We start from the raw sequence: 12,319 nt of genomic DNA, 5'->3' as shown, positions 1-12,319 counted from the left end.
ATCATGATGAAGGCACTGCATATGGTTGCCTTGGTAACACAGGGTCTAGTATTGTGTTTATTTTGTCTTTGTTTGTCTATGGCAACTGCTTGTCATTCAATCACAGCAGGGAAAACATGCTAAGGTTCAGTAGGTAGACTCAACTTTTTACGTCAATTTACTCAAATCCAAAGTTTTTTTTGTAGGTACTAACCCCCAGAAAAGTCTATATGTGGGGTATGGTGGTGATAAAGAAGAAAATTAGATTAGAGTAGATTAGGTAACTTTATACATCCCGTATTCGGGAAATTTCACTGTCACAGTAGGAAGAGTGTGAGAATACAGCCACAGGAAAAATACATTTTAGACATAAATAAATAGGTAATAAATAAGTAAATAAAAAATAAAAAAAATATATATATATATATCTTCTCCTTCTAGCCAATGGGAGAACAGCAGAGTGTTGGGAGTCAATTGTAAAGCAACACTAAAGCGACAATTTTATAACAAATACCGGACACAGGAAGTATATTTACGCTTCAGGGGATGTTTAATTTCGTTTGAGGTTTCGTAATCTGTATTTTTTTTGTACAATGAAACAAAAAGTTTCCCATTGAGATTTTGTGTTACTTGAATATTTCGCATTTAGAAGAACTCATAAGTAGAAGTACCACTGCATTTCTCACATTTGCACGGTGCCACTATAATTTCTACAAATCTACAAATACTGGTGTCTAGGAAGGGCAAAGAGCATCATAAAAAATAATACACATCCCGGCTTACACCTCTCCAACCTGCTGCCCTCTGGCCGGCGCTACAGGACCGTAACAGCCAAGACAAACAGACTTAAGGACAGTTTCTTCTTCAATGCCGTCACTATATTCAACTCGAGTTCTGCACCTAGGAGGAGCTGATCAAGACTTACTGCTAACCACATTAGTCACTTTCTACCTAGCACTTATCTGTCAACTACTACTTATTTAGTATGTTAACTATTACTTATTTATTATGTTGACTATTACTTATTTATTATTTTGACTACATATTTATTGATTATTTATCGGTTTGTCTGATTGTTGTTGTTATTTGTGCTTTCCTACTTATTTGTGTTATTGATTACGTATTATGTTGACTACTTATTTATTTATTATTTTTTCTCATTTATTGTTTATTTATTTTTCTGTTTGTTGTTCTTATTGTGTACTTCGTGGTGAGGCTTTAAATCTCATTCTACTTGTATAATGACAACAAACGCATCCAATTCAATTCAATAATACTTGAATAAGAAGGCCCCTTGACGGTCACAAGGATTTTCTAAAACCTCGCTGAATTCGCCCCACTTAAAATTTCTCTAAGATCATCCTATAATGATGACCCCAGGCCCACTTTTAATCACCATATGCATTGTCCCTTCAACATATCATTCCAGTCCCCTGCACAGGTTAATTCCAGAAGAGATAGATTCATGACTTCTAAATGCCCTTTAGAACAAATCTTTTAGAGCTGCATAATTTTTCCCCAAATAACATTTTTATTCTCATTTATATTTGCTTTAATGGCCACACCTTGCAATAATTCACTCATGCTTTGTCATGCATCGTTAATACTCGCTTTTAACTATGAAGAACAAATCTGCCAGGAAATTCACTGGTGATGTATTGTTACATTCACATGTCTCCGGTACAGGTGGCTTGGGATCAATTCCCACTCTCACACTCTTTGCAACTCCAACAGCTGAGTTTAGGGTGTATTCCACCTAATACCTGAGGTCTCCAGCACCCATCGACCCTCACAAGCATTAGCATAAAATGGATGGATCCTAGGAACGGAATGGATCATAATAATTTAAAAAAATCCTCTGGTTATGATATCCTTGACATATGACGTTTCGACTACATGGCGTCCGTGCCTCATATCATATGTACGAAATTTTCTGCTTATATAGTGAATAATGTTTTTCTGTGTTCATGCACCAGTAGTATCTTTGCATTTTCCTCCTTCCTTTTATGAATACAAGCAGGGGGCCCGGCTTTGCCGGTCCCACCTGCTTGTTTAGAACAGAAAGACAATTTTTGGGCCATTAAAAAAAATCTCTTTTGAAAAATGGGTTAGTTGAGAAAGGAAAATTTCAGTTACATGCATGAGGGCCCCACAGCTGATATTGCCCCTGCTAAGTCCACACTCTCAGTAATAGGCATCTGAGCACGGTCGGGGCTATGTAACCATGATGTAGATGCAGAATTATGAGCTCCCGCCGAGGTGGAAGCCTTGCCACCACTTTGGAATGCAGAAGATTGTGCTGCCATCTTGGTGCGCTTCAATTGTTTACACCTTTCCCAATTCGATACGAAATGAGAACTCCTCTTTTTTGGCAAAATTGGTGAAAATGACGGTGCAAAAGTACGCAAAAAAGGAATGTATAATATATACAGAAGCAGGAGTATGTCTTTTAGGAAAAAGTAAGAGAAAACTGAAGGTCAATTTCAAAAGAAAGGCTGACAAATTTTACCTTTTTAAGCAATGTTTGGTTGTTATTTTTGGTAAAACATTGTAGAGTGAAGTGAAAACATCACAAAATGAAAGCAAAAATAGTGGTGCTGTTGCGTAGTTCATGCAACTAACTTCAAGCAGAAATGACTAAGCACTCCAGTGTGGTTTCCAGGTGCACACACACATCCATCCATATATCACTTTTTTTTCCAAGATGGCGCCGTCACGCGGAAGCAAGTGGCAGTAGCTCTGTCCACTCTTATGTTTTTCGTGTTTTACAGCGCTTGTATCTTTTTTTTTTAATTACATTTTAATATTTCGTAATACATTCCTTTTTACTTTACTTTGTACTTTATACTTTTTACTTTAATGTTTTTACAACTTTCTTTGTTCTGTTAGCCTGGCTTCTTTCGGCTACTTCTTTTTTGGAACCATTCAGCCATGCCTACGCTGTCACACACATGGGACTAGCTGTTACAATACGCAGCAGAAGGAGCAACACCTCAATACCGCTGGAAATTCGGAGCTGGACAAAAGTGCCGGGAGAAGAAAAAATGCATCAGACCGACCATTCCATCGGCCGGAAACGGAGTCGAGGGGTTCTACTCTGCTACTGTTCATTCAGATACTGTCCACTATTCTAACGAGGAAGGTTGCCATTTACTATTGACAATTCAGTTTGGAAGAAAGCTATTATGTACTAACTGGTAGAATAGAGTTGTGTGGCAGAAGAGAAATTTTTTTACTCCCCGTCGGGGAATCGAGATACTGTCCACTATACTAACGAAGAAGGTTGCCATTGTTTATTGACAATTAAGTTTGGAAGAAAGCTATTATGTACTAACTGGTAGAATACGGTGTTGTGTGGCAGACGCGAAAAGTTGATACTCCCCGTCGGGGAATCGAACCCCGGTCTTACGCGTGACAGACGGAGATACTGTCCACTATTCTAACGAGGAAGGTTGCCCTTTGCCATTGACAATTCAGTTTGGAAGAAAGCTATTATGTACTAACTGGTAGAATAGTGTTGTGTGGCAAAAGAGAAAAAATTATACTCCCCGCCAGGGAATCGAACCCCAGTCTTCCGCGTGAAAGGTGAAGATACTGTCCACTATACTAACCAGGAAGATTGCCATCATTCAACGCCAATTAGCTTTGGAAGAAAGCTATTATGTACTAACTGGTAGAATACGGTGTAGTTTGGCAGACGCGGAAAGGTGAAACTCCCTATCAGGGAATCGAACCCCGGTCTTCCGCGTGACAGGCGGAGATACTGTTCACTATTCCAACGAGAAAGGTTGCCATTTACTATTGGCATTTAAGTTTGGAAGAAAACTATTATGTACTAAATGGTAGAATAGTGTTGTGTGGCAGAAGAGAAAAATTCATACTCCCTGTCGGTGAATCGAACTCCGGTTTTCCACGTGACAGGCGGAGATACTGTCCACTCTACTAACGAGGAAGGTTGCCATTGTTTATTGACAATTAAGTTTGGAAGAAAGCTATTATGTACTAAGTGGTAGAATATGGTGTTGTGTGGCAGACGCGAAAAGTTGATACTCCCCGTCGGGGAATCGAACCTCGGTCTTCCACGTGACAGGCGGAGATACTGTCCACTATACTAACAAGGAAGGTTGACATTGTTTATTGACAATTAAGTTTGGAAGAGAGCTATCATGTACTAACCGGTAGAATGTGGTGTAGTGTAGCAGACGCGAAAATGTGAAATTCCCCATCGGGGAATCGAACCCCGGTCTTCCGCATGACAGGCGGAGATACTGTCCACTAGTCTAACAAGGAAGGTTGCCATTTACTATTGACAATTCAGTTTGGAAGAAAGCTATTATGTGTAACTGGTAGAATAGTGTTGTGTGGCAGAAGAGAAAAAATTTGACTCCCCGTCGGGGAATCGAACCCCGGTCTTCCGCTAGACAGGTGGAGATACTGTCCATTATACTAACGAAGAAGGTTTCTATTGTTTATTGACAATTAAATTTGGAAGAAAGCTATTATGTAGTAACTGGTAGAATAGTGTTGTGTGGCAGAAGAGAAAATGTTATACTCCCTGTCAGGGAATCGAACCCCAGTCTTCCGCGTGACAGACGAAGATACTGCCCACTATTCTAACGAGGAAGGTTGTCCATTGCTATTGACAATTAAGTTTGGAAGAAAGCTATTATGTACTAACTGGTAGAATACGGTGTTGTGTGGCAGACGCGAAAAGCTGATACTCCCTGTCAGGGAATCGAACCCCGGTCTTCCGCGTGACAGGCGGAGATACTGTCCACTATACTAACGAGGAATGTTGCCATTGTTTATTGACAATTAAGTTTTTTAAGAAAGCTATTATATACTAACTGGTAGAAGACGGTGTTGTGTGGCAGACGCGAAAAGTTAATAGTCACCGTCGGGGAATCGAACCCCGGTCTTCCGCGTGACCGGCGGGGATACTGTCCACTATACTAACGAGGAAGGTTGCTATTGTTTATTGACAATTAAGTTTGGAAGAAAGCTATTATTTAGTAACTGGTAGAATAGTGTTGTGTGGCAGAAGAGAAAATTTTATACTCCCCGTCGGGGACTCGAACCCCAGACTTCCGCGTGACAGACGGAGATACTGTCCACTATTCTAACGAGGAAGGTCGCCATTTGCCATTGACAATTCAGTTTGGAAGAAAGCTATTATGTACTAACTGGTAGAATACAGTGTTGTGTGGCAGAAGAGAAAAATTTATAATCCCCGTCGGGGAATCAAACCCCGGTCTTCCACGTGACAGGCGGAGATACTGTCCACTATACTAACGAGGAAGGTTGCTATTGTTTATTGACAATTAAGTTTGGAAGAAAGCTATTATGTAGTCACTGGTAGAATAGTCTTGTGTGGCAGAAGAGAAATTTTAAACTCCCCGTCCGGGAATCGCACCCCGGTCTTCCGCGGGACAGGCCGAGATACTGTCCACTATTCTAACTAGGAAGGTTGCCATTTACTTTTGACAATTCAGTTTGGAAGAAAGCTTTTATGTACTAACTGGTAGAATAGTGTTGTGTGGCAGACACGAAAAGTTGATACTCCCCGTCGGGTAATCGAACCCCGGTCTTCCGCATGACAGGCGGAGATACTGTCCACTTTACTAACGAGGAAGGTTGCTATTGTTTATTGACAATTAAGTTTGGAAGAAAGCTATTATGTAGTCACTGGTAGAATAGTCTTGTGTGGCAGAAGAGAAATTTTAAACTCCCCGTCCGGGAATCGCACCCCGGTCTTCCGCGGGACAGGCGGAGATACTGTCCACTATTCTAACTAGGAAGGTTGCCATTTACTTTTGACAATTCAGTTTGGAAGAAAGCTTTTATGCACTAACTGGTAGAATACGGTGTTGTGTGGCAGACGCGAAAAGTTGATACTCCCCGTCGGGGAATCGACCCCGGTCTTCCGCTAGACAGGCGGATATACTGTCCACTATACTAACGACGAAGGTTGCTATTGTTTATTGACAATTAAATTTGGAAGAAAGCTATTATGTAGTAACTGGTAGAATAGTGTTGTGTGGCAGAAGAGAAAATGTTACACTCCCCGTCGGGGAATCAAACCCCGGTCTTCCGCGTGACAGGCGGAGATACTGTCCACTATACTAACGAGGAAGGTTGCCATTGTTTATTGTCAATTAAGTTTGGAAGAAAGCTATTATGTAGTAACTGGTAGAATAGTGTTGTGTGGCAGAAGAGAAAATTTTATACTCCCCGTCGGGGAATCGAACCCCGGTCTTCCGCGTGACAGACGGAGATACTGTCCACTATTCCAACAAGGAAGGTTGCCATTTGCCATTGACAATTCAGTTTGGAAGAAAGCTATTATGTACTAACTGGTAGAATACAGTGTTGTGTGGCAGAAGAGAAAAGTTTATACTCCCCGTCGGGGAATCGAACCCCGGTCTTCCGCGTGACAGGCGGAGATACTGACCACTATACTAACGAGGAAGGTTGCGATTGTTTATTGACAATTAAGTTTGGAAGAAAGCTATTATGTAGTAACTGGTAGAATAGTGTTGTGTGGCAGAAGAGAAATTTTAAACTCCCCGTCGGGGAATCGCACCCCAGTCTTCCGCGTGACAGGCGGAGATACTGTCCACTATTCTAACTAGGAAGGTTGCCCTTTACTTTTGACAATTCAGTTTGGAAGAAAGCTTTTTTGTACTAACTGGTAGAATACGGTGTTGTGTGGAGACGCGAAACGTTGATACTCCCCGTCGGGGAATTGAACCCCGGTCATCCGCGTGACAGGCGGAGATACTGTCCACTATACTAACGAGGAAGGTTGCTATTATTTATTGACAATTAAGTTTGGAAGAAAGCTATTATGTAGTAACTGGTAGAATAGTGTTGTGTGGCAGAAGAGAAAATTTTATACTCCCCGTCGGGGAATCGAACCCCGGTCTTCCGCGTGACAGACGGAGATACTGTCCACTATTCCAACAAGGAAGGTTGCCATTTGCCATTGACAATTCAGTTTGGAAGAAAGCTATTATGTACTAACTGGTAGAATACAGTGTTGTGTGGCAGAAGAGAAAAGTTTATACTCCCCGTCGGGGAATCGAACCCCGGTCTTCCGCGTGACAGGCGGAGATACTGTCCACTATACTAACGAGGAAGGTTGCTATTGTTTATTGACAATTAAGTTTGGAAGAAAGCTATTATGTAGTAACTGGTAGAATAGTGTTGTGTGGCAGAAGAGAAATTTTAAACTCCCCGTCGGGGAATCGCACCCCAGTCTTCCACGTGACAGGCGGAGATACTGTCCACTATTCTAACTAGGAAGGTTGCCCTTTACTTTTGACAATTCAGTTTGGAAGAAAGCTTTTTAGTACTAACTGGTAGAATACGGTGTTGTGTGGAGACGCGAAACGTTGATACTCCCCGTCGGGGAATTGAACCCCGGTCTTCCGCGTGACAGGCGAAGATACTGTCCACTATACTAACGAGGAAGGTTGCTGTTGTTTATTGACAATTAAGTTTGGAAGAAAGCTATTATGTAGTAACTGGTGGAATAGTGTTGTGTGGCAGACGCGAAAAGTTGATACTCCCCGTCGGGGAATCGAACCCCGGTCTTCCACGTGACAGGCGGAGATACTGTCCACTATACTAACGAGGAATGTTGCCATTGTTTATTGACAATTCAGTTTGGAAGAAAGCTATTATCTACTAACTGGTAGAATACGGTGTTGTGTGGCAGACGCGAAAAGTTGATACTCCCCGTCGGGGAATCGAACCCCGGTCTTCCACGTGACAGGCGGAGATACTGTCCACTATACTAACGAGGAAGGTTGCTATTGTTTATTGACAATTAAGTTTGGAAGAAAGCTATTATGTACTAACTGGTAGAATAGTGTTGTGTGGCAGAAGAGAAATTTTAAACTCTTCGTCGGAGAATCGCACCCCAGTCTTCCGCGTGACAGGCGGAGATACTGTCCACTATTCTAACTAGGAAGGTTGCCCTTTACTTTTGACAATTCAGTTTGGAAGAAAGCTATTATGTACTAACTGGTAGAATACAGTGTTGTGTGGCAGAAGAGAAAAGTTTATACTCCCCGTCGGGGAATCGAACCCCGGTCTTCCGCGTGACAGGCGGAGATACTGTCCACTATACTAACGAGGAATGTTGCCATTGTTTATTGACAATTAAGTTTTTTAAGAAAGCTATTATATACTAACTGGTAGAAGACGGTGTTGTGTGGCAGACGCGAAAAGTTAATAGTCACCGTCGGGGAATCGAACCCCGGTCTTCCGCGTGACAGGCGGGGATACTGTCCACTATACTAACGAGGAAGGTTGCTATTGTTTATTGACAATTAAGTTTGGAAGAAAGCTATTATTTAGTAACTGGTAGAATAGTGTTGTGTGGCAGAAGAGAAAATTTTATACTCCCCGTCGGGGACTCGAACCCCAGACTTCCGCGTGACAGACGGAGATACTGTCCACTATTCTAACGAGGAAGGTCGCCATTTGCCATTGACAATTCAGTTTGGAAGAAAGCTATTATGTACTAACTGGTAGAATACAGTGTTGTGTGGCAGAAGAGAAAAATTTATAATCCCCGTCGGGGAATCAAACCCCGGTCTTCCACGTGACAGGCGGAGATACTGTCCACTATACTAACGAGGAAGGTTGCTATTGTTTATTGACAATTAAGTTTGGAAGAAAGCTATTATGTACTAACTGGTAGAATACAGTGTTGTGTGGCAGAAGAGAAAAGTTTATACTCCCCGTCGGGGAATCGAACCCCGGTCTTCCGCGTGACAGGCGGAGATACTGTCCACTATACTAACGAGGAAGGTTGCTATTGTTTATTGACAATTAAGTTTGGAAGAAAGCTATTATGTAGTAACTGGTAGAATAGTGTTGTGTGGCAGAAGAGAAATTTTAAACTCCTCGTCGGGGAATCGCACCCCAGTCTTCCGCGTGACAGGCGGAGATACTGTCCACTATTCTAACTAGGAAGGTTGCCCTTTACTTTTGACAATTCATTTTGGAAGAAAGCTTTTTTGTACTAACTGGTAGAATACGGTGTTGTGTGGAGACGCGAAACGTTGATACTCCCCGTCGGGGAATTGAACCCCGGTCTTCCGCGTGACAGGCGGAGATACTGTCCACTATACTAACGAGGAAGGTTGCTATTATTTATTGACAATTAAGTTTGGAAGAAAGCTATTATGTAGTAACTGGTAGAATAGTGTTGTGTGGCAGAAGAGAAAATTTTATACTCCCCGTCGGGGAATCGAACCCCGGTCTTCCGCGTGACAGACGGAGATACTGTCCACTATTCCAACAAGGAAGGTTGCCATTTGCCATTGACAATTCAGTTTGGAAGAAAGCTATTATGTACTAACTGGTAGAATACAGTGTTGTGTGGCAGAAGAGAAAAGTTTATACTCCCCGTCGGGGAATCGAACCCCGGTCTTCCGCGTGACAGGCGGAGATACTGTCCACTATACTAACGAGGAAGGTTGCTATTGTTTATTGACAATTAAGTTTGGAAGAAAGCTATTATGTAGTAACTGGTAGAATAGTGTTGTGTGGCAGAAGAGAAATTTTAAACTCCCCGTCGGGGAATCGCACCCCAGTCTTCCGCGTGACAGGCGGAGATACTGTCCACTATTCTAACTAGGAAGGTTGCCCTTTACTTTTGACAATTCAGTTTGGAAGAAAGCTTTTTTGTACTAACTGGTAGAATACGGTGTTGTGTGGAGACGCGAAACGTTGATACTCCCCGTCGGGGAATTGAACCCCGGTCTTCCGCGTGACAGGCGGAGATACTGTCCACTATACTAACGAGGAAGGTTGCTATTGTTTATTGACAATTAAGTTTGGAAGAAAGCTATTATGTAGTAACTGGTGGAATAGTGTTGTGTGGCAGACGCGAAAAGTTGATACTCCCCGTCGGGGAATCGACCCCCGGTCTTCCGCGTGACAGACGGAGATACTGTCCACTATTCCAACGAGGAAGGTTGCCATTTGCCATTGACAATTCAGTTTGGAAGAAAGCTATTATGTACTAACTGGTAGAATACAGTGTTGTGTGGCAGAAGAGAAAAGTTTATACTCCCCGTCGGGGAATCGAACCCCGGTCTTCCGCGTGACAGGCGGAGATACTGTCCACTATACTAACGAGGAAGGTTGCTCTTGTTTATTGACAATTAAGTTTGGAAGAAAGCTATTATGTAGTAACTGGTAGAATAGTGTTGTGTGGCAGACGCGAAAAGTTGATACTCCCCGTCGGGGAATCGAACCCCGGTCTTCCGCGTGACAGGCGGAGATACTGTCCACTATACTAACGAGGAAGGTTGCTATTGTTTATTGACAATTAAGTTTGGAAGAAAGCTATTATGTAGTAACTGGTAGAATAGTGTTGTGTGGCAGAAGAGAAATTTTAAACTCCCCGTCGGGGAATTGCACCCCAGTCTTCCGCGTGACAGGCGGAGATACTGTCCACTATTCTAACTAGGAAGGTTACCCTTTACTTTTGACAATTCAGTTTGGAAGAAAGATTTTATGTACTAACTGGTAGAATACGGTGTTGTGTGGAGACGCGAAAAGATGATACTCCCCGTCGGGGAATCGAACCCCGGTCTTCCGCGTGACAGGCGGAAATACTGTCCACTATACTAACGAGGAAGGTTGCTATTGTTTATTGACAATTAAGTTTGGAAGAAAGCTATTATGTAGTAACTGGTAGAATAGTGTTGTGTGGCAGACGCGAAAAGTTGATACTCCCCGTCGGGGAATCGAACCCCAGGTCTTCCGCGTGACAGGCGGAGATACTGTCCACTATACTAACGAGGAAGGTTGCTATTGTATTTTGACAATTAAGTTTGGAAGAAAGCTGTTATGTAGTAACTGGTAGAATAGTGTTGTGTGGCAGAAGAGAAATTTTAAACTCCCCGTCGGGGAATCGCACCCCGGTCTTCCGTGTGACAGGCGGAGATACTGTCCACTATACTAACGAGGAATGTTGCCATTGTTTATTGACAATTCAATTTGGAAGAAAGCTATTATCTACTAACTGGAAGAATACGGTGTTGTGTGGCAGACGCGAAAAGTTGATACTCCCCATCGGGGAATCGAACCCCGGTCTTCCGCGTGACAGGCGGAGATACTGTCCACTATACTAACGAGGAAGGTTGCTATTTTTTATTGACAATTAAGTTTGGAAGAAAGCTATTATGTAGTAACTGGTAGAATAGTGTTGTGTGGCAGAAGAGAAAATTTTATACTCCCCGTCGGGGAATCGAACCCCGGTCTTCCGCGTGACAGACGGAGATACTGTCCACTATTCCAACGAGGAAGGTTGCCATTGTTTATTGACAATTAAGTTTGGAAGAAAGCTATTATGTAGTAACTGGTAGAATAGTGTTGTGTGGCAGAAGAGAAATTTTAAACTCCCCGTCGGGGAATCGCACCCCAGTCTTCCACGTGACAGGCGGAGATACTGTCCACTATTCTAACTAGGAAGGTTGCCCTTTACTTTTGACAATTCAGTTTGGAAGAAAGCTTTTTAGTACTAACTGGTAGAATACGGTGTTGTGTGGAGACGCGAAACGTTGATACTCCCCGTCGGGGAATTGAACCCCGGTCTTCCGCGTGACAGGCGAAGATACTGTCCACTATACTAACGAGGAAGGTTGCTGTTGTTTATTGACAATTAAGTTTGGAAGAAAGCTATTATGTAGTAACTGGTGGAATAGTGTTGTGTGGCAGACGCGAAAAGTTGATACTCCCCGTCGGGGAATCGAACCCCGGTCTTCCACGTGACAGGCGGAGATACTGTCCACTATACTAACGAGGAATGTTGCCATTGTTTATTGACAATTCAGTTTGGAAGAAAGCTATTATCTACTAACTGGTAGAATACGGTGTTGTGTGGCAGACGCGAAAAGTTGATACTCCCCGTCGGGGAATCGAACCCCGGTCTTCCACGTGACAGGCGGAGATACTGTCCACTATACTAACGAGGAAGGTTGCTATTGTTTATTGACAATTAAGTTTGGAAGAAAGCTATTATGTACTAACTGGTAGAATAGTGTTGTGTGGCAGAAGAGAAATTTTAAACTCTTCGTCGGAGAATCGCACCCCAGTCTTCCGCGTGACAGGCGGAGATACTGTCCACTATTCTAACTAGGAAGGTTGCCCTTTACTTTTGACAATTCAGTTTGGAAGAAAGCTATTATGTACTAACTGGTAGAATACAGTGTTGTGTGGCAGAAGAGAAAAGTTTATACTCCCCGTCGGGGAATCGAACCCCGGTCTTCCGCGTGACAGGCGGAGATACTGTCCACTATACTAACGAGGAATGTTG

The 12,319-nt window shown here is 42.7% G+C and overlaps 10 non-coding genes across 10 annotated transcripts; all 10 read right to left on the bottom strand.

The window, feature by feature from the left end:
• Window positions 1-6,375: 6,375 nt before the first annotated feature.
• On the bottom strand, window positions 6,376-6,447 carry trnad-guc (transfer RNA aspartic acid (anticodon GUC)). Its single transcript has one exon. It is a non-coding gene; the product is annotated as a tRNA-Asp (tRNA).
• A 598-nt stretch (window positions 6,448-7,045) lies between these two features.
• On the bottom strand, window positions 7,046-7,117 carry trnad-guc (transfer RNA aspartic acid (anticodon GUC)). Its single transcript has one exon. It is a non-coding gene; the product is annotated as a tRNA-Asp (tRNA).
• A 933-nt stretch (window positions 7,118-8,050) lies between these two features.
• trnad-guc (transfer RNA aspartic acid (anticodon GUC)) lies at window positions 8,051-8,122 on the bottom strand. The gene has a single exon. It is a non-coding gene; the product is annotated as a tRNA-Asp (tRNA).
• A 603-nt stretch (window positions 8,123-8,725) lies between these two features.
• On the bottom strand, window positions 8,726-8,797 carry trnad-guc (transfer RNA aspartic acid (anticodon GUC)). Its single transcript has one exon. It is a non-coding gene; the product is annotated as a tRNA-Asp (tRNA).
• A 598-nt stretch (window positions 8,798-9,395) lies between these two features.
• Window positions 9,396-9,467, bottom strand: trnad-guc (transfer RNA aspartic acid (anticodon GUC)). Its single transcript has one exon. It is a non-coding gene; the product is annotated as a tRNA-Asp (tRNA).
• Window positions 9,468-10,065: 598 nt separating this feature from the next.
• trnad-guc (transfer RNA aspartic acid (anticodon GUC)) lies at window positions 10,066-10,137 on the bottom strand. The gene has a single exon. It is a non-coding gene; the product is annotated as a tRNA-Asp (tRNA).
• A 95-nt stretch (window positions 10,138-10,232) lies between these two features.
• trnad-guc (transfer RNA aspartic acid (anticodon GUC)) lies at window positions 10,233-10,304 on the bottom strand. Its single transcript has one exon. It is a non-coding gene; the product is annotated as a tRNA-Asp (tRNA).
• A 262-nt stretch (window positions 10,305-10,566) lies between these two features.
• Window positions 10,567-10,638, bottom strand: trnad-guc (transfer RNA aspartic acid (anticodon GUC)). Its single transcript has one exon. It is a non-coding gene; the product is annotated as a tRNA-Asp (tRNA).
• A 431-nt stretch (window positions 10,639-11,069) lies between these two features.
• trnad-guc (transfer RNA aspartic acid (anticodon GUC)) lies at window positions 11,070-11,141 on the bottom strand. The gene has a single exon. It is a non-coding gene; the product is annotated as a tRNA-Asp (tRNA).
• Window positions 11,142-12,241: 1,100 nt separating this feature from the next.
• trnad-guc (transfer RNA aspartic acid (anticodon GUC)) lies at window positions 12,242-12,313 on the bottom strand. Its single transcript has one exon. It is a non-coding gene; the product is annotated as a tRNA-Asp (tRNA).
• Window positions 12,314-12,319: the final 6 nt, after the last annotated feature.

The sequence above is a fragment of the Stigmatopora argus genome, chromosome 17 (assembly GCF_051989625.1).
Source record: "Stigmatopora argus isolate UIUO_Sarg chromosome 17, RoL_Sarg_1.0, whole genome shotgun sequence".
Lineage (NCBI taxonomy): Eukaryota > Metazoa > Chordata > Actinopteri > Syngnathiformes > Syngnathidae > Stigmatopora > Stigmatopora argus.
This window is presented reverse-complemented; position numbering and strand designations above follow the sequence as displayed.